The sequence below is a fragment of the Zalophus californianus genome, chromosome 10 (genome assembly GCF_009762305.2).
Source record: "Zalophus californianus isolate mZalCal1 chromosome 10, mZalCal1.pri.v2, whole genome shotgun sequence".
NCBI lineage: Eukaryota > Metazoa > Chordata > Mammalia > Carnivora > Otariidae > Zalophus > Zalophus californianus.
In genome coordinates this window covers 31,965,357-31,986,985 of record NC_045604.1, presented here as the reverse complement: position 1 = coordinate 31,986,985, position 21,629 = coordinate 31,965,357, and the positions used below count along the sequence as shown (strand labels likewise).

The 21,629-nt window shown below is 39.0% G+C and overlaps 1 long non-coding RNA gene across 1 annotated transcript in view; it reads right to left on the bottom strand.

Moving 5' to 3' along the window:
* Positions 1-21,243, bottom strand: part of LOC113933452 — a 37,580-nt gene extending 16,337 nt beyond the window's left edge. The window contains exon 1 of the long non-coding RNA XR_003523348.1: positions 21,077-21,243. This is a non-coding gene — a long non-coding RNA (uncharacterized LOC113933452). The remainder of the gene's footprint in view (positions 1-21,076) is intronic.
* Positions 21,244-21,629: the final 386 nt, after the last annotated feature.

Here is a 21,629-nt window from a genome sequence, read left to right as displayed (position 1 = left end):
ATTACTGTGCATATAATTTCTGAGGACATTAAAATTTTTTTCATGTCAGGAATTGAATATAGGTTTTAAATGTTTCCCACAGTAATGACTCCAGATTCAGCCCTTCAGTAACTCTCTAGGCATAGATGTTGGGTTCCCTGGCGGAGTATGTTGAGATGGAGTTTGGAGGTATCTTTATTAGGGATCAATATCTCTGAAATGAAGGAGGAGAAAGCAGGGTTGAGGCAAAGGGAGAACTGCAAAGCAGACCTTACTAAATCTCAGTCAGTTCAGCAAAGAACTCACACCTTTTCTTTGTTCAGTCACCAAACCTGTGGGATGCCCCAAAAACGGTGTGATTATGGGGGAGGCAACTCCGTGCAGTTGAGGCAGACCCTGAAGGACCCTGATATGGGCAGCTATGTTGTCCCCACACTTCCTACAGCGGGGCAGCAAATCCTGCCTACAGGGAAGATATGAATGGTGTGTCTTTGAGTTTTCCACATTGGGAAATTTATCAATGTGCTATTGGGTTGGGTTAATATTGTTTAAAAAAAAGATCATAAATATTGAATGTTCCTTTGATAAAGGTTAGACGTCAAGTCTGATTAATGTAAAACTCTAGTAAAATAAAAATTGATCTTTTCTTAGCATGTTAAGAACACATATTTCAAGCTATAATCCAGGATCATAATTTACAATGGAATATTAGAAGCAATTTCTATTAAAGTCAGATGCCCACTACCACCAGAATTATGTGATAGTTCTCTGGAAATTCCATCAATGCAGTTAGGACAGGGAAAGAGTAAAAGTTTTAAATAAAGGAGAGAAAAGACAGTATTATCATTAACTGGCATGTGATATGATTTTTTAAATCTAGAAAACCCAAGAAAAATAAAAATGATTAAAATAGTAAAAAAAATTCAGTAGAGAAGTTGTTTATGAGTTAATATATACAATTTAGTAGCTTTCCTATATATCAGGGGTTGGCATACTTTTTCTATAAAGGGATAGATAGTAAATGTTTTAGGCTCTGGTCATACAGTCTATTGCAATCACTCAACACTGCTGTTGCAGCTTAAAAGCAGCTGTAGACAAGGTGAAAATACAGGGGCATGGCTATGTTCCACTAAAACTTCAAGAAACAGGCAGCAGACCAGGTATGGTCATGTTGGTAGGTTGCTATATACGTAACAAAATCACTGAGATGTTATAATGGAAGAAAGAAATCTCATTCACAACGGCAAACAAAATGAGTAAACATTATAATCTTGGTTAAAAATGTGCAGGACATTAGAGAAGAAAGACATAAAAGAAATTTTTTTTTTAAAGAGTTACTTATTTTAGAGAGAGACAGCATGAGCAGGAGGGGCAGAGGGAGAGAGAGAGAATCTCAAGCGGACTCTGTGCTGAGCACAGAGCCCCACGCAGGGTTTGATCTCAGGACCCTGAGATCACAACCTGAGTTGAAACCAAGAGTTGGTCGCTTAACTGACTGTGCCACCCAGGTGCCCCCCCTAAAAGAAATTTCAAGCAAAGAGAATAATACTTGATATTACAAGAGAAGTTAGACATTTTTATCATATGCTCACTGACTGCAGGCATTTTTCTCCTAATTTGCTTTTTTAATACCCCATTTTCAATGTATTTGATTGATCTCTTATTGATTTATGTGAGCTCTTTATTAGTTGTAGAAATCATCTCTAGGTCTGTCATTTTCCTTGCAAATTGGGTTTCTCAGAGTGTATGAAGAAATTATATATTTTTTTCCTTTATGAGTTTGAGGTTTTGTGTACTTCTTAGAATGCCAGTCCTTTATGTCACTCGGGACTCTGAAAAAAAGATACCTTCTGTGAAGCTTTTTGTAATTACCTACCTAAAATAGCAGTATTTAAAATCATTATTTAGATAAGGAAACTAAGGATCAGAGAGAGTAAATAACTGGCCCAAGATCACAAAACTAGTGGATGGTTGAACCTGGAGCCAGAATTTAAGCTCAACATTGTGTGACCACCAAGCCAATATTATTATCTGTATTACCTTGTCCCATTCTGGCCTTATCCACCTCCCATGGAGAGTGCTGGAAGAGACACAGGGTCCTAAAAGATCAATCATGAAGGACATATAGATTTCTGGTAGTAGATATTTCATGCTTATCAGTTTGACCTACATTTGGAGTTTTTGGAATTATTTTACTATCATGTACAGAACATTTGTTATTGACTATTTTTATGAGCATTAATGCACTCTCATTTTTAGTACCCATCATGGAAATTAGACATTATTTGCAATTATTATTATTTGCCTTAGGAAAGGTGATTCCTAGCTGGATTTAATAATGAATCCCCATAAGTACAGTATTTATTATTCAGAACATTATTTAGTAGCAGAACCATGATTTTCCGTAATTAAGGGTTTCTGTGAAATTCTTTTGGAAAGAATTTTCAGATTTAGGAAAAATAAAAAGCTGATTAATGGCATATTCTTGCTAAATGTCATGAAAACAAAACATATGCTCTCTGTCAGTAAATCAAAATTACTGGTAGTCCGGGAAGAATGCATAATCAGAAGAGTAGGTAATATGCTAACTCATTTTTGTATTTGAGTTAATAGATGAATGATAATCTTCATTGACCATAGGAATTATATTATTTGAATTGAAAGGTTGAGGCTTAAGGGTTCTACTCAGCAGGTCTCATTTGCAATAAATTCATGGTTTGAAAGTAGAGAAAACTAAAATATAACATTTGATTTTAAATAAATGGTGAAGGTATAAGAAAGGAGAATCAATTTGAACTTGATCCCAGAAAGATCCTCCCTTGAGAATGTTCATGAGCTTGTGTTCTAGAGAAGAGAATGATGTTAAAACACATGACTTGACATAACAGTGATCATCATTTATGCTGTCAAATGCTATAACTGCTATTAATTGATTTTTCAACTTATAGAATCAACCTAGAGGCAAACACCAAAGACTTTGTTCTGGTAGATAAAAGAATGTAAATGTTATCAATCTTGACAATATAAAAGTAAAATTTGAGAAATGGAGGGAAGGATGCAGGTGATAACATGGTCATTTACAAAGAGGGAATATAGATAACCAATAGTGGGACCAATATTAGTGATATAACTCTATTGGGAAAGGAGGGAAGAAGAGAAGGGAGTTATAGATGAACTAGATCTTCATGTAACATTGCAGAGTCAACAGATAACATCTGAAGCTGATTATTCCAAAAGAGCTATCCTTTAATGTTCATCATCCCTTTCTATACAATAAAATAAAATAAATCTGGATACATGGCCCCGCAGCTAAAAACTACATTTTCTTGCAGCTAGGTATGACCAACAGTAGGCTGAGCTGCAGTATTATGCAATATTTGGATCATGTTCTTAAAATAAAAAAGCATGCCTGCCTTCTCTCTCTTCACCTTCCCGAGGCTAGAGTGAAGCTGAAGCAGAAAGTCTTTGAAGCCTGTAGAAAAGGACCACATCCTCCACAAGGAGGCCAGAGTTTATTTTACTGTATTTTTGAGTTCCACGTTAGAACAGCCTGTATCCTAATCCAACAAATAATTGTCTAGAGACATAAAGACATATAAGACTCAAAACAGAAATGATTAAAAGTTATTTTTTGGAAAGTAGAATCAAGTGTGGTGTGGTGGTTGGGTAGCAGATGAATATCACATTTCATTATAAATATTTCTATGCTATCTAATTTTTAAGCATGTGCATGTATTATCTGATTAAAAAAACCTCAGAAGTTATTTATTCTCATTAAAGAAAAATAGAACATATACAGTAGTAAAATGAAAACAGATAACATACTCTCTCACCTCCCTGAGAAAACATTTTGGTGATTTATTTCAAACTATTTTTCTACATACAGGTTTTTTTTTTAAAGATTTTATGTATTTGACAGAGAGAGACACAGCAAGAGAGGGAACACAGGCAGGGGGAGTGGGAGAGGGAGAAGCAGGCTTCCCGCGGAGCAGGGAGCCTGATGCAGGGCTCGATCCCAGGACCCTGGGATCATGACCTGAGCTGAAGGGAGACGCTTAACAACTGAACCACCCAGACACCCCTTTATATAGTTTTTTGTTGATGTGATTGAAAGTCTACCTTTGAAGTTTGGACAGAGGAAAGGGACTCCACCAAAGGACTGAAATGAAATATTTGGAGAATTAATGGATAAACCAAGAGAACTCAGTATCAAGAAAGCCAGGAGAGGACAGAGTTTCAGTAATGAACAGATTGGTTAATGGTTTCAAACACAGTGGAAAAGTCAATAAGTTGAGATCTGGCAATAGGTTAATTGAATTTGGCCTCTTAGGTCATTGATGATCTATAAGAGGGCTGTCAACAGGGTAAATGTAATGGGAAAGAGTCAAGCTAGAAACAAATTTAGAGTATTTCAGGAGAAGGAAGAAAGTCTGCGTGTCTGGAACTCAGCAAATGGGAAAACGGTAGGAGATGAGTTTGAAGAGGTAGGCTGGGTACCAGATCAGGTAGAGTCTTGTGGGCTTGTGGGGAAAGCTGTGGATTTTATTCTATATATTAACTTGGAATATATATATATATATTATATATATTATTTATATATAATATATATATTATTTATATATACTTCTAATATATATATATTAGAAATATATTTTATTTTAAATGGGCCTTTGACTCCTTTGTGAAGAATGGACCCTAAGAGATAAGACAGAAAGCAAGGGAACCAGTCGGAAGGCTTTTGTAATCCTGGCAGGAATTAATAGTGGCTAGGACCTGAGCAATAATGGTAGAAGTGATGAGTGAGTTTGGGTTTTGGATGCAGTTTCAAGTTTGGTGCCAAGAGACAGTGAACAAATAGAATATGAGGTCTGAGGACATGGAAGAGCTACTGGGCAAATGGGAAGGAAATAATACCCAGTGATAAGTAACTTTTCTGGAGGAGTGTGTTTTAGGTAGGAAATAAAAAAATTTTGTTTTAGACATACTGTTTCAAATACCTATTATACACTTAAGTGGAGATGTTAAGTAGCAGTTGGATGTAATAAGTCTAAAGCTTGAGGAGAATTTAGAAATATATATATCTTAGGATCATCAATATGTAAGTTCTTAAAATCAAATGATTGGATGACATCACACAAGGGGTGGAGGAGATAACGAAGGGTTCCAGGGTGGTGCACCGCATAAAGATCAAGAAGTAGAGCTGAACCTGGAGAAAGAGTGGTCAGAATGTAAGGAAGAAAACCAGAAGAGCATGGTCTGAAATCTAGGTGAGAAAGTGATTGAAGAAGGAGTGTGCGATAGACTAAATGTTGTGTGTCTCCATGAAATTCTTATGTTGACATCTGATTCCCAGTGTGATGGTATTTGGAGGTGGGACCACTGGGAAGTGATTAGATCATAAGAGTGGAGCCCTCATGAATGGGATTAGTGCCCTTATAAAAGAGATCCCAGAGCGTTTTCTCCCTTCCCCTCTGTCTGCCATTTGATAACACAGCAAGAAGCACCATCTGTGTGAGCAAGAAGCATGTTCTCAACAAACCCAACCTTGCTGGTGACTTGATCTTGGACTTCACATTCTCCAGAACCATGCAGAATAAATTTCTGTTGTTTATAAGCCACCTAGTCTATAGGATTTTGTTACAGCATCCTGAACAGACTAAGACAGGTTGATTGTGTGAAATCTGCTGACAGGGCAAGTGTGAGCTGTGCTGAGAACTGACTCTTGGTTTGTCATTGCTCAGGTCAGTTGTAATGGGGGTAGGTGCAGACACCTGGTCAGAATGGTTTAAAGAGAATGGAGGGTACCTTTAGATGAGAGAGATGTGACTATATTTGTACATAAGATTTAAGATCTAAGCATGAATTTGTAGATAAGTATTGCTCAAGCAGGGACCTGGTGGGGATTATAATAAATCAGTTCAAAAGCACAGGTGGAAGCTTTGCCTTAAAAAAAGGGACATTTTATCCTCCAAGACCAAAGGAAAAGGGGAAATTTGAGGAAAGAAGTTTATCTCGTCATTAATGAATTAGTTTACAAAGTAATATCTTAAAAGAGTGAGTCTGTGGGCTTAACAAGGGAAACAGTTTCAAAGAATTGACCTGGTGAATTCTGTAGGAGACAAACTGAGGGTTAACCAAGGTGTCCTCTGCGCTTTGGTAAGATTATCCATTATGGATATGTAATCAGCTCGATCATGGGAACTGATCCAGTAACTCCCAGCGGCTTAGAATCGGGAACAGAAATCAAGACAGTTGGGTTAGTCCAGGTTATTGTATTTTGCTAGTATTTCCATTTCAGAACATTTAAGGTAAAAGTAGCTTTGATGTTTTCTATTGCATAGATAATTTAGATATACTGAATAGCATGTTCACTAGTGGGTCAAACAAATTTGACATGCAGCAATAAGTGTGCCTTCCTTTTTATGATTTCTGCTTTTTACCCACAGAAACTCAATACATTTGTATCAGTCTTACCCAAATGTATCTGTTTTCTCCCTGCAGAAAAACAAATACTCAAGGAATTTCTTCCACTGATTTATTTGAAAAAATTAATAAATAAGAAAATAAAATGGAAACACATGCAGAATATATTTAAAATGTGTATTAAATCTGCTGAGCCATTCTAATTGGACTCATTGACTATTTCTGCCCTGATTATTTTGGACACAAGCTACATGGGCCTGTATTTAGTTCATAAAATATTAAAGGAAGGAATGGATTGTGATGTTTTCATATTTTCCTCTGTTTTCTGACTACAAAATTGACAGTGACTCTTTGTGACAGGAAAGTTTTAGCTCTAACCCCGTGGCAGCCTGGTAGGGGCCAATGGAGGCTGGAGATTTGGTTGTAATTATACTAGAAAATCCTAGCATGTTTTCTTGATATCTATAGCATAAAAGAGTAATTTCAGAAACGTAGCCACAGTTGCTGAAATGGGTTCAGGATCTAATAAGGAGCATTTTTTTTTTTCGGTTTCTCATGGCATTTGATTGAGCTTCAGACCCCCTTCCAGCCAAAGTTATTTGTACTGAATTTCCCCAACCTGTTCATACCTGAACACACCAAGGAACCTAAGGGTAGTTCAAATAAAGATTCCATCATTCCAAGACCACTTGCCAGCTTTCTGTTATATTCTTTTTTCATACTCTCCTGCCTCACATTTTTTTTTAAGCTCTGTAAAGGGCTTAAACAAAGTAAAACAAAATACAGTTTAAAAAATATAATCAAATGAGTTTTAGGTATACCTACTGCTCCAATGGTCCCTGCAAAACTTCAAGAACCAAAGGGTCCTGAAAGTACCCATTTGGAAATCACATTACCTACCAATTCTAGCTCATGTCAGTGTAACCAAGGATACTTTGTTACTAGAAGACATGTCTCTATTTTCCGTATCATATCTTTTCTGGTCCTAAAACACTATCTGGCAGAAACTCTGGCATCTTTTCTAAGATAATTACCCGAGTAGCTAGGATTACACAAGGCAAGTGAAAATCTTCTCTTTTCTTTTTCAAACATGTTAGAGCCATTCAAATTTTATTGGTCCCCAGCATTACAAAGGGAGCTAGGGGTCTCTGGGTGGGATTGGGGAGGAATTGGTCCTGATTCTTCATCTTCAGAGGAAGTGATGAGAATCAGAACCACAGAAAAGCCCTGGGTTTCATTACCACATGGAAGAAATTCTAAATGCATTGTACGCTGGTTGTACTTAAGATCGTAGAGTTTAAGAACAGTGGCACTATTCCATGAAAGATGAAATAAGGAATTTTATGATATGAAAACTATAAACAGTGTATACATGAAGCCTATTTCAGACCTCCCCATGAGTACAGGGACCACATATTTGTAGTCCCTCCTAGCCCAGGCACTGGTGGAGAGGAGTGACTCAATTATTGTTTGTTTAAATAAAGCTTAAATGAAAATTTGTGTATGTATTATTTGGATAATTAGATTTAGCACATTCCTAAATTTTTGAGACTTAAGTCATAAGCCACTAGTTCAACCATCTGTCTGATCCAGTTTCACACTATGGTCTTAAAGCTGCATGCCAGACCTGTTAGTAAAGATAATAAAATTAAAGATTTTTTGAGCTGGTGGGGACTTACAATTTGATTCTAAGATTGAACATTGCTTGACTCATCAAGATATCATAAACATCTGTGAATTCAGTGAGAGATCTCAAAGGAGCCTAAAAATATGTGTAAAGAAAAGGTTTAATAGCCTCCTAAGCCCTGAAAATTATTTATGTTGGTGAAATTCTGCTTTGGGCTTTGGGCAAATGCTCTGTCTTCTCTTTTCTTTCTGATTTACTGGCAATTTTAACACTTCAGCTGAAAGTAGTCATAGCACACTCTTAACCACATTTCCAAACTATTTAACTTTTGCTGTAACTTTCAATCTACCCTTAAGCACAATAATGCCAGGAAGTAGGAGGGCAGTCTAAATCATTAAATGTGGCAAAGAAATAGATATTAAAAGAGAAATAAAGCAAATGCCCGAGACGCATTTCACCTAAATCAAACACACAAACACTTCCTCTGGAAAGATAAAAAATATGTTCAGAATCGTGAGTTCTGTTCATCAGCAGTCAAATCCACGAGACAGTCTTAAGTTCCAAATTCTGCTGTTGCGGACATGGCTTTGTCTACAAGCAGTGCTTTAATCACAGTGAATCTGGAAGTTCTCCCTTACACATTCTGTGCCCCTGAACATGCAGAGTTGGGTTGAGGTTGCCATGTGATGACACAGCAAGGCAACTGTATCAGTGCTGACCTCATAACCAGAATAAAGGCTCCCGGGGTGGAAGGAACCTTGGAGATCATCTAAAGCCAACCCTCTTGTTTGAACATCTCCCACCCAATGAGGGTGGCTTTTCTAGTAAAATTACACTTTTGTCCATTTCTCCTATAGCCAAAAGAGTTTTTGCCTTATGTATTTTGATGCAATTCCCTTTGTCAAACAAAAGTCTATGGAATTGGTTTGTGAGCTCTAAGTTGTATCTTTAGATGATAGTCACCTACACACTGTAAGGATTATAAAACAGATCCAAATAACCAGCCCAGAATCAGAGAGATGGTGACAGGTGCAAAACTAGATACAATCTTGCTTTTCTAGCTATAGTCTGGAGCTTTTTTTTTTTTTAATTCTCGTGCCATATCAGCTAGTTTGGGTTTTATATGGCCACCACATGGAGACACAGCCTCTATGTATATCATTTTATTGCCAAGTACCATAACTCTGTAAATAATAGGAGGTGAATATGGAAAATTTCTAAGTATTCTCAGGTTCTAGGACAATTGGAATTAAATTTTTCAGAAGACAGAAAGCAATCCTAACCTTGGTTTTCAAAGAACGGTTTAAATGCTGGGCAAATGTAAACAGCCAACAAAAATGCTATTATGGAAGAAGCAACATGGAGCTTAAAGTTAGAGTACTTATGTTCCAGCCTTGCTTCTGCATTTCTCTCAAGGCCACCACTAGAGTAGCCCAGACACATTAAGTCGGATGCCATGACATTGAAGAACCTAACTGTGGGCCCCTCCTAAGCAGTGACAATGAGAGTCCAAGCCTGGTGCTGAGGTGGAGAGGATCAGATATGATCTTGCTAAATTACCATAGAAAACCAGTGTCTCAGGCACTCTGGGTGAGTTTCAAATCAGGAATAGGCAGGGCTCCTTAAAACAATCTGGTGTTTGTTTCTGGCCATGAGGTTCCAAGAGACTTTGATTATTATGCTTCATTTTATCCTGTAAAATTCTTATGGAAACCCACTCACCTGTGACAACCCCAAGCAGTGAAGCCTATTTAAAGGGAGACTACAAGGAGATTAAACACTTAGAGAATGATTAATTTTCCAGGCATTTAAAAAATATATTATCTTATTTAAGCTTCACGAAAACTCTTGGAGTCAAGGATCATTTTATCTATTGTGCTGATGCAAAAATTAAAACACAGAAGTAAAAGGCAGAATTCAAACCATTTCTGTTTGATTTCCAAAATCAAGTCTCTTTCCACTATATTATACTGCCTCCTTCTCTAGCAAGCTTCATTGTCTAGCATATTGGGTGCTTCCAATGAAAACTACCACAAGATCTTTTATATTCTTATTTTACTATGTGCAAATGAATTGGATTTTAGAAGTCTGAGGGATAAAATCCTATGCATTCACTAAGGAAAATAGTATTTCTTTTGGCTTTCTGTTGGAATCTGGAAATTACTCATTAAGTTCAGGGAATTTATTATCATTTTGCATAATGAGCAGAAAAAAAGCCAAAATTTGATAGGCGTAATTTTTAAAGACAAACAACCTTGAAAAGATTTAAAATAGTATTTTACATTTGATATTAGTATTTTATTTTGCAATCTCAATAGAGAGCATGCCAACATATTTTTATGGTAGTGTTCAAATGGTCAAGATGTATTAAAATTCTTCCCTTTTTATGGCTGAGAAATAGGAGAAAAAGAAAGGACTTCTATGAGGTCACCAGGTCAGAAACTAAATCATTAAACTGTGGTTTTAATTTTTTTTTTTTTATTTGACAGAGAGAGAAAGACAGCGAGAGAGGGAACACAAGCAGGGGGAGTCGGAGAGGAGGAAGCAGGCTTCCCGCTGAGCAGGGAGCCCGATGTGGGGCTCGATCCCAGGACCCTGGGGTCGTGATGAGAGCCAAAGGCAGACGCTTAACGACTGAGCCACCCAGGCCCCTAAACTGTGGCCTTAGCTCAGGGTAGAAAGATTTTTAAAAAAGAATTTAGGGTATAGATCTCTGTAAACTGTATAATACCACACAAATACTTGTTACTTTTGTTATCTCCGGGTGAGGATGGAGGTCTATGTAGGATATGAATTCATTTTAAGCAGCTTGGAAAACCACCAGGTGGTCTATATAGTATCAAAAATGATGTTTATTATGTAAGTAAACAGTCTTTAGTATGATTTTTTTTTACCTCTTTGTAAAATATCAAAAGAAGTGAAACTAAATCTAAGAAAATAGCACACCAAGTGCTAATTTCTCATAGCATTTTTTTTCCCTGTCTTCTCTCATCAAACTTTCAGCTCCTTCTTCTTTCTTCCTTGTCCTTCCTTTTCAAAGATAGAGACGATATTAGAGATGGGAATGCGGTGGAATTATTTTTAGATTGTAGCTCTTTTGACTTTGTCTCTCCTTGGATATTCTGGGACCATCATCATTGCTGGCTGCGATTTGGTGGAGGCTTCTGAGAGCTCTTTTTGATCAGTCACCCAGTTGGCTTGGGAAGTCTGAGAATGTGAGGCACACCGCACAAAAGACCTCAGCAGCAATGTGCTTCCCACAAATCCATTCAAAACAGGTTTGGTCTTCATTTCCATTAGAATACACCTCTGTTTTTAGTTTCAACAAGCCACACTTTTTTTTTTTTTAAATCCTTGGAGCTCCTTACAATTTTAAAACAAACTGACAAAGGACACAAGATACAATTTGAATGGCCTGTGAAGAAACTGAGAAAGAAGAGACCAAGGAGAGGTATAAATATTAAGAAATTTACTGACCCTCCAGTGATCTGTCAGCTTCTGAAACCTCCTACAACCAGTTACTGAGCCTCTGTCACATAGTTGATGGTTCCCAAATGAGTAAACAAAACCCCCAATACTTGATCTGCACTTGTGAGTTCAGTTTTGCTTCCTGTCCTGGGACAAAAATTTCTTTAGAAGATATTTACATCATTCCTATTGAACACTTAGGTAGTTCAGTATTAGCAGCCTCTTGCAAAATACCTTGTGGTTATCTGCCATTGGACCACTTTTTGCTATGATGTACCTGTGTAGAACAATGATCCCCCAGTGATACTAATCGCAGGAACCTGTGAATATGTTAAGTTACATGACAAAGTAGAATTAAGGTTGCAGGTAGAACCAAGATCGCCAATCAGTGACTTGATATTAGGACGATTATTCGGATTATTCACATGAGCCTAATACATTTGACCCTTGACATTATGAGTGTGAACTGTACGAGGCGTTCAAACTCATAATGTAATTCAATAATGTAAATGAATTTTCTCTTCCTTTCTTCTTTCTCTCTCTCTCTCTCTCTTTCTTTCTTTCTTTCTTTCTCTCTTTCTTTCTTTCCCTCTCTCTCTCTTTTTCTTTCTTTCTTTCTTTCTTTCTTTCTTTCTTTCTTTCTTTCAAGATTTTATTTATTTATTTGACAGAGCAAGAGAGCACAAGCGGGGGGAACAGCAGAGGCAGAAGGAGAAGCAGGCTCCCCACTGAGCAGGGAGCCCGCTGTAGGGGTCCATCCCAGGACCCTGGGATCATGACCTGAGCCGAAGACAGGTGCTTAACCCACTGAGCCACCCAGGCGCCCCTCTAATGATTTTTCTTAATAACAATTTTCTCAGGCTTACTTTAGTGTAAGAATACAGTATATACTACATATAACACAAAAAATAAATGTTAATTGACTGTTTACATTATTGGTAAGGCTTCCAGTCAATATTAGGCAGTTAGTAGTTAAGTTTTGGAGAATGAAAAGTAATACTCAGATTTTCCGCTGTGTGTGTTGTGGGGGGAGGGGATGTCAGGGCCTTTAACCCTTGTATTGTTCAAGGTTAACTGTATAACCACAAGAATCTTTAAATGTGAAAGAAGAAGCAGAAATGTCAGTATCGGAGTAATGCAGGGTGAGAAAGACTGGACTGGCTGTTGTTGGTTTTGAAGAGGGAGAAAGGCGGTCATGAGCTAAGAAATGTGGGCAGCCTCTAAAAGTTGGGGAAGGCCAGGAAACAAATCCTTTCCAGAAGGAATGCACACATCTTGTTTCAGTTCAGTGAGACCCATTTCCAACTGTTGACCTCCGGAACTATAAGATAATAAATGTGTATTGGTTTAAGATACCACCTTAGTGGTAATTTGTTATTTACAGCAACATTAGAAAACTAATACATTCTAGTGTTCTCTCCCCTTTATGTTTAACCCCCACTGAGCCAGCCACCTCACTGAATCTTTTGTTAGTATTATTGAAATGACTGTGTCTGTTGGTGAGTGTAGGTCGCCATAAGTCTCCTCTGCTATATGTTAAGGTTGTCCTTTCCATGCCCATGTCACAGAAGTTGATACTCAGAAGTCCGCCAAATAGAACCTGTGATTCAAGCCCTAAGGATCTGAGTCAGCCAGATGATGTCTATAGATACCCATCCAGCTGCACAGACCAGCTCCCCCTATCTGTGACCTTAGACAAAGGACTGTGCCTCTCAGAGCCCCAGTTTTTTCATCTGTAAAATGGATAGTAAAACTTCATGGGATAAGATACTTAGGATGGTTAAAAGAAAATGCCAGAAAAGTGCTTAGAACAGTACCTGGCACAAAGTGACATTTACATAAATATAATTTTTATTATTTTCATCAATATTTTGCCCATTACTTCACAACTGGTACAACAGATGCACGAATTTAATCAAAGACCTGGATGAAATGCCATGGAAAATCAGGTATATGGTTCCCTTTATTGTATGGATGGAGGTTCCTGTGACTTGTCCTGCATAACCGACCTTCCCGACCTGCATGTAGGCAGGCAGGCTAAAGCATAGTGTTTGTGAGACTTGTGCTACATAAGTGACCTCGGGAGCCTGATGAGTTGACATTAGCTGGCCTCCAGGTCAAAATTGGCCCTTCGGGTCTGGACGCTAAGAGCTATACATTTTGCCTTACATCCCCTCCCCAGCTCCAGGCTGGGCGAGCACAGCAAGCCCAGGCTCCTTGGGTATGTAAAGACATGATAACAGAGGAATGCTGCTTGCGCCAAACTGCACGTAGGCAAACAAATGTTTAACTTCAGACCCCATCATTTGCCCTATATAACTGTGGCCCTTAGGGTGACGGTCAGTTGCAAGTCTCACCTGAGGGAAAGCCTGTCCTTCGGGACTCCGGCCAGGCTGTCTCCATGGGACTTCCCCAGCTGATGAGTCTGGATGTCCTAAGTACCCAATTCGATGGAACTCTGTCTTATTCTCCTTTATTGCCCTCCTTTATGTGTAAATTTCCCTTCTTTTTGTTTCTGTTAGATTTTTATAATGTCAATAAAATGTTTTTTTCCCCTTTGAAATTGAGAGTAGGGCTGCGTACTCTCTTTTCTTCAGAACATCCTTTTACATTCAAGAACCACTAACTGTGTTACTCCCAGCATGTAGACAGTGAAATACCAATCCTGCCCCCCTAAAATCCACAGAGCTTGGGGTACTGGGTGGCTCAGGTGGTGAAGCGTCTGACCGGGTTAGGTCCTGGGATCAAGCACCGTATGGGGCTCCCTGCTCAGCGGGAGTCTGCTTGTCTCTCCCTCTGTCCCTCCCCCCACTCATGCTCCTGCACTCTCTTTCTCTGTCTCTCTCTCAAATAAATAAATAAATAAAATATTTTAAAAAAATCCAAAGAGCTTGAGATCCAGTGCAAACATAAGTGAAAGAATTTTATTGTCATTGGTAGTCGATCACTATACATCCTTTTGTACGTAGCATATTAAATAAATTAGTTCTTGATGTAATCCTAAGACTGGTAAGGAAGCTTAGACAAAAACTGACAGGCTTATTCCATGGATTCAGCCCTTATGTAGGAACCCCATATTCACACCACGCCCCTGCAGTGTGTGTCTTTTCAATAAATACCCTTAAGAAAATAATGCACTGAACACCTATTAGCATGCCAATTAATATTTATTATTTTAAAATATCAAATGTATTTTTCAGTTCACATCTGTCTCATCTATGTGTTGGTGGTAAAAGCCAGTTCTCCCAGGGGTTTCTTGATCCTTGAAGAAATTATAAAGAGTTAAGATGGAGTGGAGTACAGAATCAAATCTGGACCTACAGAAACATATCAAACCATCCCATGTCCTTGACCAAATGTCATTTCTTCCTGGTTATGAATCTGCTCCTTTTTGCAGCATAATCCAGCACAGTTTGGTTAAGAAGGCCAGGTAGAGGTCAGGGATTCAAGATGACACTGGAGCCAGCTGAGACAGACCCCGTGTGTGTGTCCCTTGAGAAGGGTTTGGAGGAGATATGAGAACTTTGCTGTCAACACAAAGGCGCCTCACAGAGCTGAGGGGCCTTGTCGTTCCTCCAACATCATGGATTAATCATTGTGCACCCGTCTCTTGGACCCAGATGGAGTTGTGTTGTAAAGAATGGGAATAGTGATTTCCTGGCTTAGGTTTGAGGTGTATGAATCTTTCCTTTATGGGAAAGAGAAAGTAGACAAAGAGAATGTGCAGTGTAACTTCCCCTTGGACCCCAAGACTGGTGTTCCTGACCAATCTGTGGAACTGGTGTCATCAGAACCAGCCCACTGGTGACTAGGAAAAACCTAATCTCTTTTGATATGTTCCAAGATGAAAATCCTATGTATAGACCTTAAAAGAGCCTATAAAACGGTGTCCTTATTTTGGCCTTATAATTAAGTAATAATAGAAGGGCTGCACTGTTTTACAAGGCAATATTCTAGTTCCTAAGTGGGTAAGAGACACAGACGCTTGCCAAAAATTGTAATTTATTCTGACAAGTCCCCACCACCCCTGCTCCCACCCCATTCTTGATGAGAGAAACAGGTCTAGCCGTGCTGTGAAAGAGTTAAATAAAGATACTTAAGCTCATGTGAGGTTAAAAAAAAGGAGCAGCAGGGGCTGCTGACTAGAGCAAGTTTATGTTGGAGTTGCCATTAGAGCAGGCATTTTGATAATCGTGAAGAAAAGCCCTGGGATTAGAAAACGAAGGCTTTGTGACTGGTCTCTTTCTCTATGTAAGGGACAAAGCAGAAGTGGTCAAGTCCACTCCTGGTCCCAGGCAAACCACAAGAGTCACGGGAAGGTGCGCCCTCGTACATAAAGAAAAGTGAAATGTGTTTTCATTTTTCCCCCATAAAAATAATTTTTAAAGTACGGTTTGGTTTCCAGACAGTTTTAAGAGCTAAAAGGCTCAGGAGGTGGGGGGTGGGGTGAGTTAGGAATGGTAGTAACATTTAAATGTGCAAAAAATTACCTTAATTTGAGTGACTTTCAGGAATTGTATATTTGATATCGATTTCTTTTCAAATCAATGGCCTAATTCTTAAAATACTCACATTCCACAGAGTCCGGATACAACTATATTATAAAATGAGATGTTTGAAAAGCATTTGTTTCCAGAAAATATGGTCCCAAAGGTCCACATTTTAGTAAACTTGACTTTAGAAGACCTGCTCCAGGCAATTAAATCTATGTAACTTAACAAAGCCCAGGAGCAAGGCTGCCTTCTGCTGCACTATTAGGAAAAAATATTTCTCTAAAACTGGCTTTCTCTTATTCTGTTCTAGAAAATGATTCTTTAAATATTGCTCTGCATTAAAGATATATAAAGTAGAATGATTCTTAAATGAGCTCAAATTTATGTAAAAGGAAATGAATCTATAATTCATTTGCATCCCTTCCTCTGGAAGGAGGAAGAAGGTAACACAAAAATGGAATACGTAGTGACTGGCTGAATCCATTCCTTGGCCCTTCAGAAATTATGTGCATTTCCCAAAAGCCTTTTCATTGCCAAAAAGCACAATGCTAAGTCACACACATTTTTCCCATTTGGAAAAAAATAGTGCATAATTGAACTGTGTCCAAATGCAAAATATTTGATTGCACCTTTGAAAGTGGCTCTCAGAAAGGCCAATAAATCTATGGACCCAGTAGAAAGAATCTAAATATGTCATTTTCTTATTGATGGTCTCTCTACCAAGTAACTGAAATATTCCATTAGACAGAGAAAATGATCGGCAGCACTACAGATACCCCAACATCTCCCCAGAGTTCTTTATTAGTTATCTAGTGCTACGTAAACACTTCCAAATATAGTGATTCAAGATAGTATCAGTGATTTCTCACAATTCTGTGAGTTAGCTGATTGTTCCTGGGCTCACTCATTCTACTCCTTTCATTTTCTGTTCTCAGCTGGGACAGTTGGGCCTCTTTTCCCAAGTAGTCTCACATTCTGGAATTCTCTATGTCATGACAGCCTAGGGGAGCCCTCCAGGAGGCTCAAGATGGAAACTGTAAAGGTCTAGGCTCTGGAATTTGTCAATGTCACTTTTGCCACCTTCTCTTGGTCATAGCAAGTCACAAATGTAGCCCAGATCCAAGGGGGTGGAGAAATAGATTCCACCTCTGGATAAGAGAAGTGACAAAGTCACATGGCAGGGGAGTGTGTATACAGGGTTGGGAGGAATTTCTGTTCACTAATTCATGGTGCTATTACAAAATACTACAGAGTGGGTAGCTTATGAAGAGAAATTTATGTCTCACAGTTCTGGAGGCTGGGGAGTCCTGCAAATCTGGCATCTGGTGAGGAAGCCATCTTTTTGCTGTCACCTCATATAAAGGAAGGGGGAAGGGACTTTTCTCAGGCCTCTTTTTAAGGGCACTAATCCCATTCATGAAGGCTCTGCTCTTACAGCCTAAACATGTCCCAAAGGCCCCACCTCCTACTATCACATTTGGCTTTAGGTTTTCAACATATGAATTTTAGGGGGGAACATAAACATTGAGTCTACAGCTGCGATCTACCACAGGTGACTTGTAAGATTTGGTGCTCAGGTCAGGCCTGATGTTTTTTGACTAGACATGCTAACAGACTGGGAAACAGACTCATTGGTATTTTTCCAGCAGTGCTCACTGATTCTTTGTAACCATCTAGATTTGATGAAGTATCAACTTGGCCCAGGAAGTGGCTGGCACATTGTAGAGCTCAATAGCTAAATAAATATTGAATGCATTGAATGAAGACAACACATATGAATAGACCTTTACTTCTTTCATAATAAATGAATTTACAAGAAAAGAATTCCATGGTTTTCCTGAAGAGGCAGTGGGGTCAAGTGGAACTAGTTCCACACCAGGAGTCAGACTCTCATCCCCTCAATCACATTTTTATGTCACTGTACAGTAAAAAATGGTAATTGTGCAAAGTGGAAGCTGCTGCATGTGTGTGTGTGTGTGTGTGTGTGTGTGTGTGTGTGTGTGTGTGTGTGTGTAGTGGGGGCATTTCTTGTTGCTTGAAGGCTATATGGGGATCAGTATTTCTCAGCATGCTTCTATTTGCAGAACACCTGGGCTGAGGCGCTCTCAATGAATTACTGGATATGTGGCCCTGATCAGATCATAGGAGCTATTAGAATTAGGCTAACACCCCTCCCTGCTTCCTCACAGGTTACTATGAGGATAAAGTAACACTGGAGTGAATTTGGATAATACCTTATACCTTCCAAAATCCAAAGCTGGAACGAGAGGAATAAATTCTTTTTTCTCAAGTGGATGAAATTGTTTACAGAATCATTGTAACTATCTTATACCCACGTATTTACTATTTTGTAATTTGTAACCTCAAGGCAACGTACATCTGAAAGGGTGCCTGATACAGTAACCATTGCAACCATTCTTTTCTTGTTGTATAGAATATATCCAAGCCCTGAAAGAAAAAGCCAAGTAAAATGGAATGAAAAAACAAAGGGCTGAACATTATGAAGACATTTGCCAACAGAGTTGAGTCCCGATAATAACTTCTATGAACTGAATGGTTATATGCCATGGTAAATAAAATGTTTTTGTTTTTGTTTTTTTTGTTTTTTTTACATTTTATTTAACTCATATGGTTTCTCATTTCTGGTATCATTTTCATAACTATAAGAAGATGACCAGAGAAATACGTATGCTCACTGGTGAGTGTGCCCTCCAAGAAAAGTTAAAAGTTAACCAAAGAGCAATTCTAGATCCTTCCTATTACTCCCAGATATCTCCAGCTTCCATGCTCTCATGTCCACCGCACTGCCTTGATTGTACTTGCATCAGCCAGGTTAGAAACATAGCTCTTCACTAATTTCATTAAAACAAAACAAAAAACTACTCTTACCAACCATTTAAAAAGTTTAGAAATTTCACTAAGGATTTGAAGATCACAGAACAGAATACAGTCTCAGTGTGCTGTTTTTTTTCTCTCTCATTTTCTTCCTCTCTTCAAGAAACAAAACACTGCTCTCCTCGTCCTCGGGAGATCAGCTCCACCCTAGAGGTTTCAGAATCCCAAGGGAATGTGTTAATCAATTTCCCAACAAAGATTTTTCACTAAAATAATCCTCATGCTAGCCAGTAAGTGAATAAAAGTATTTTCATAGTTTAGCATAATTTTATCCCAAGTTTACTGTATAAGCTGATGTCTATATTGTTTTATTCACTGAGATTCCTGATGGCATTAATGTTAAAAAATTAAATTGGGAATTATGCTCTTTGAAAACGTAATGTTACCTCCCAACAATCTGTCTGCATGTCCAAACTCTCCCATTTCCCACAGACACCATTGCATTCCTTTCCCAGCTAACTCTTCCTTCTCAGTCTCTGCCCATGTCCTTTCTTGCTAAATCACACTAAAACAGAGGTCATTGAGGCATAAGTTCCTAAACTTGCTTCTCCACCTTCTGTCTGGTCTCAAGAGGAAGTGGTAGCCCTCCTCCAAGTTCAAAGTTAATTCTGCCGGCAGTTCTCTTGATCCAATCAACTCCTTGCTTCCTCAGGGGTTTATTTCATCCCTGTCCCTCTCCTGACATAGTCAGCCTCTCTGTTTCAAGCTGTTTGTTCTAAAATTCTCTTTCACCGCCAATCTAACTATAGTTCTCTCTTTCTTCTTCTATGATCTGCCAGACTCCCTAAGCTGGCAGATCATAATCACTGTGACGACCCACTTGTTTTTGCTGCTAGCCTTCCTTCTCATCGTCTGATTTCCCTCCGAGGAACCAGGCCCTCCTGCCCTCTAGTGATGGAAACCTTATCTAACCAATGCCTTGATTTACACAAGCAACACTGATTGATTCAGAGATGGACACGTGACCCAAGTCAGGCCAATGAGACTCAGCTTTGGGAATTATGTACAAGTTATTGAGAAAGTAAGTCTTCTTTTCCAAGGGCTCGGGACGTGGGAATATGTAGTTCTGGATCTGCAACGGGCTGTCTGTCCACCCAAGGAGAGAGCCTAGCCTAGAAGGGAGCAAACACGGAAGACTCGCCGAGAGAAGGAGAGAAACTGGATCCTGGTGACATCATTGGTGCTGCTGATTCCAGCAGTGACTAAAGCCAAAAACAATCTTGGATATTTTAGTTACATGAACCAATAGATAGCTTTTCGCATAAGTTGTTTCAGTTGTATTTTCCTTGACATTTTCAAGAAAAAAAAGTCTTATGGGATGCTCCTCACTGTTTCCAGTTATTCGTTTTTCAGTCCACTGTGATGTGTTTTCTAGTCTCACCGCTCCACTAAAAGTTCTGTCACTCAGTTTATCTCTTCTTTGCCGGGTGTTGTTTTGCTCCTCTTTTATGTAGGATTTGAAAATATTGGCCAGTCTCTCCTGGTTTGAAATTACCTTATCCCTTGAATTTCTTCATTTCATTTTTGATTGGTTTTCCTCCTGCCTCTCTGTTTTCTTTTCTCCTTTCCTCAAATCTTAAATCTTATCACAATCAGAGTATTATCCTCTTCTTATTCTCCAAATCTGCGTTCTTTCCCTGGATGATTTTGCCAGCTGTCAAGGTTTTAATTATCATTTATATTCTAGTAGTTTCCAAGTTTCTATCTCTGGCTCTAATAAGTCTCTTTCGAACTCTAGACTCTGACAGTCAAATGCTCTTAGGCATCCTCACCTAAATGTCCAAAACTACAAGTACCATCATCCCCCCTGATTTACCTTTTTCTTATGTTTCCCATATTTTCTTACATTAGTGTATTCATCATGGCCAGCAGCAACACTGCTAACATCCCAAACTTACACGTTGGTCGCCATTATTGGCTCTCCCACCCTCAGCCCTTCTCTTCCCTACACCCAGTTCATCACCAAGGAGCTGCATGACCTTGGGGAAATGTTCTAGGCTCCAGTCTTCTCATAACTAAAACAGATATTCATAGTATTTGTTAAGAAGACTAAATGAAACATTCATATAAGACACCACAAATAATGTTTGGCACATATAATGCTTTAAATAAATTTTAGGTTTTGTATCAGTTATCTACTGATGTGTAACAAGCTACCCCATAATTTAGTACCTTGAAACAAGCAACTTACGGATGTATTTGCTCCTGAAGCTGTAAATTACTTAGGTCTTGGAGAGGATAGCTCATCCCTGCCCTGTGCAGCATCTGCTGGGGTGGCTGGAGTGGGAGCAGAGGGTCTTCTTCAAGATGGCCTACTCAGGGCGCCTGGGTGGCTCAGATGGTTAAGCCTCTGCCTTCGGCTCAGGTCATGGTCCCAGGGTCCTGGGATTGAGCCCCGCATCGGGCTCCCTGCTCAGCAGGAAGCTTGCTTCTCCCTCTCCCTCTCCCCCTGCTTGTGTTCCCTCTCTCGCTGTGTCTCTCTCTGTCAAATAAATAAATAAAATCTTAAAAAAAAAAAAAAAAAGACGGCTCACTCAGATGGTTGGCAAGTTGGTGCTGACTACGGCTGAGCTCACCTGGGGCTATGGCCGAGAAACCTAGGTTCTTCTCCATGTGTGCCTCTCTGCCCATTAGCTGTCCTCACAGTATAAAGAATGAGCCCCCAGAAGACAGGAGGTAAGTTCTAAGAACAAGCGTCTCACAGACAAGAAGTGGAAACTGTTAGTATCTTAAGGCCTGGGCCC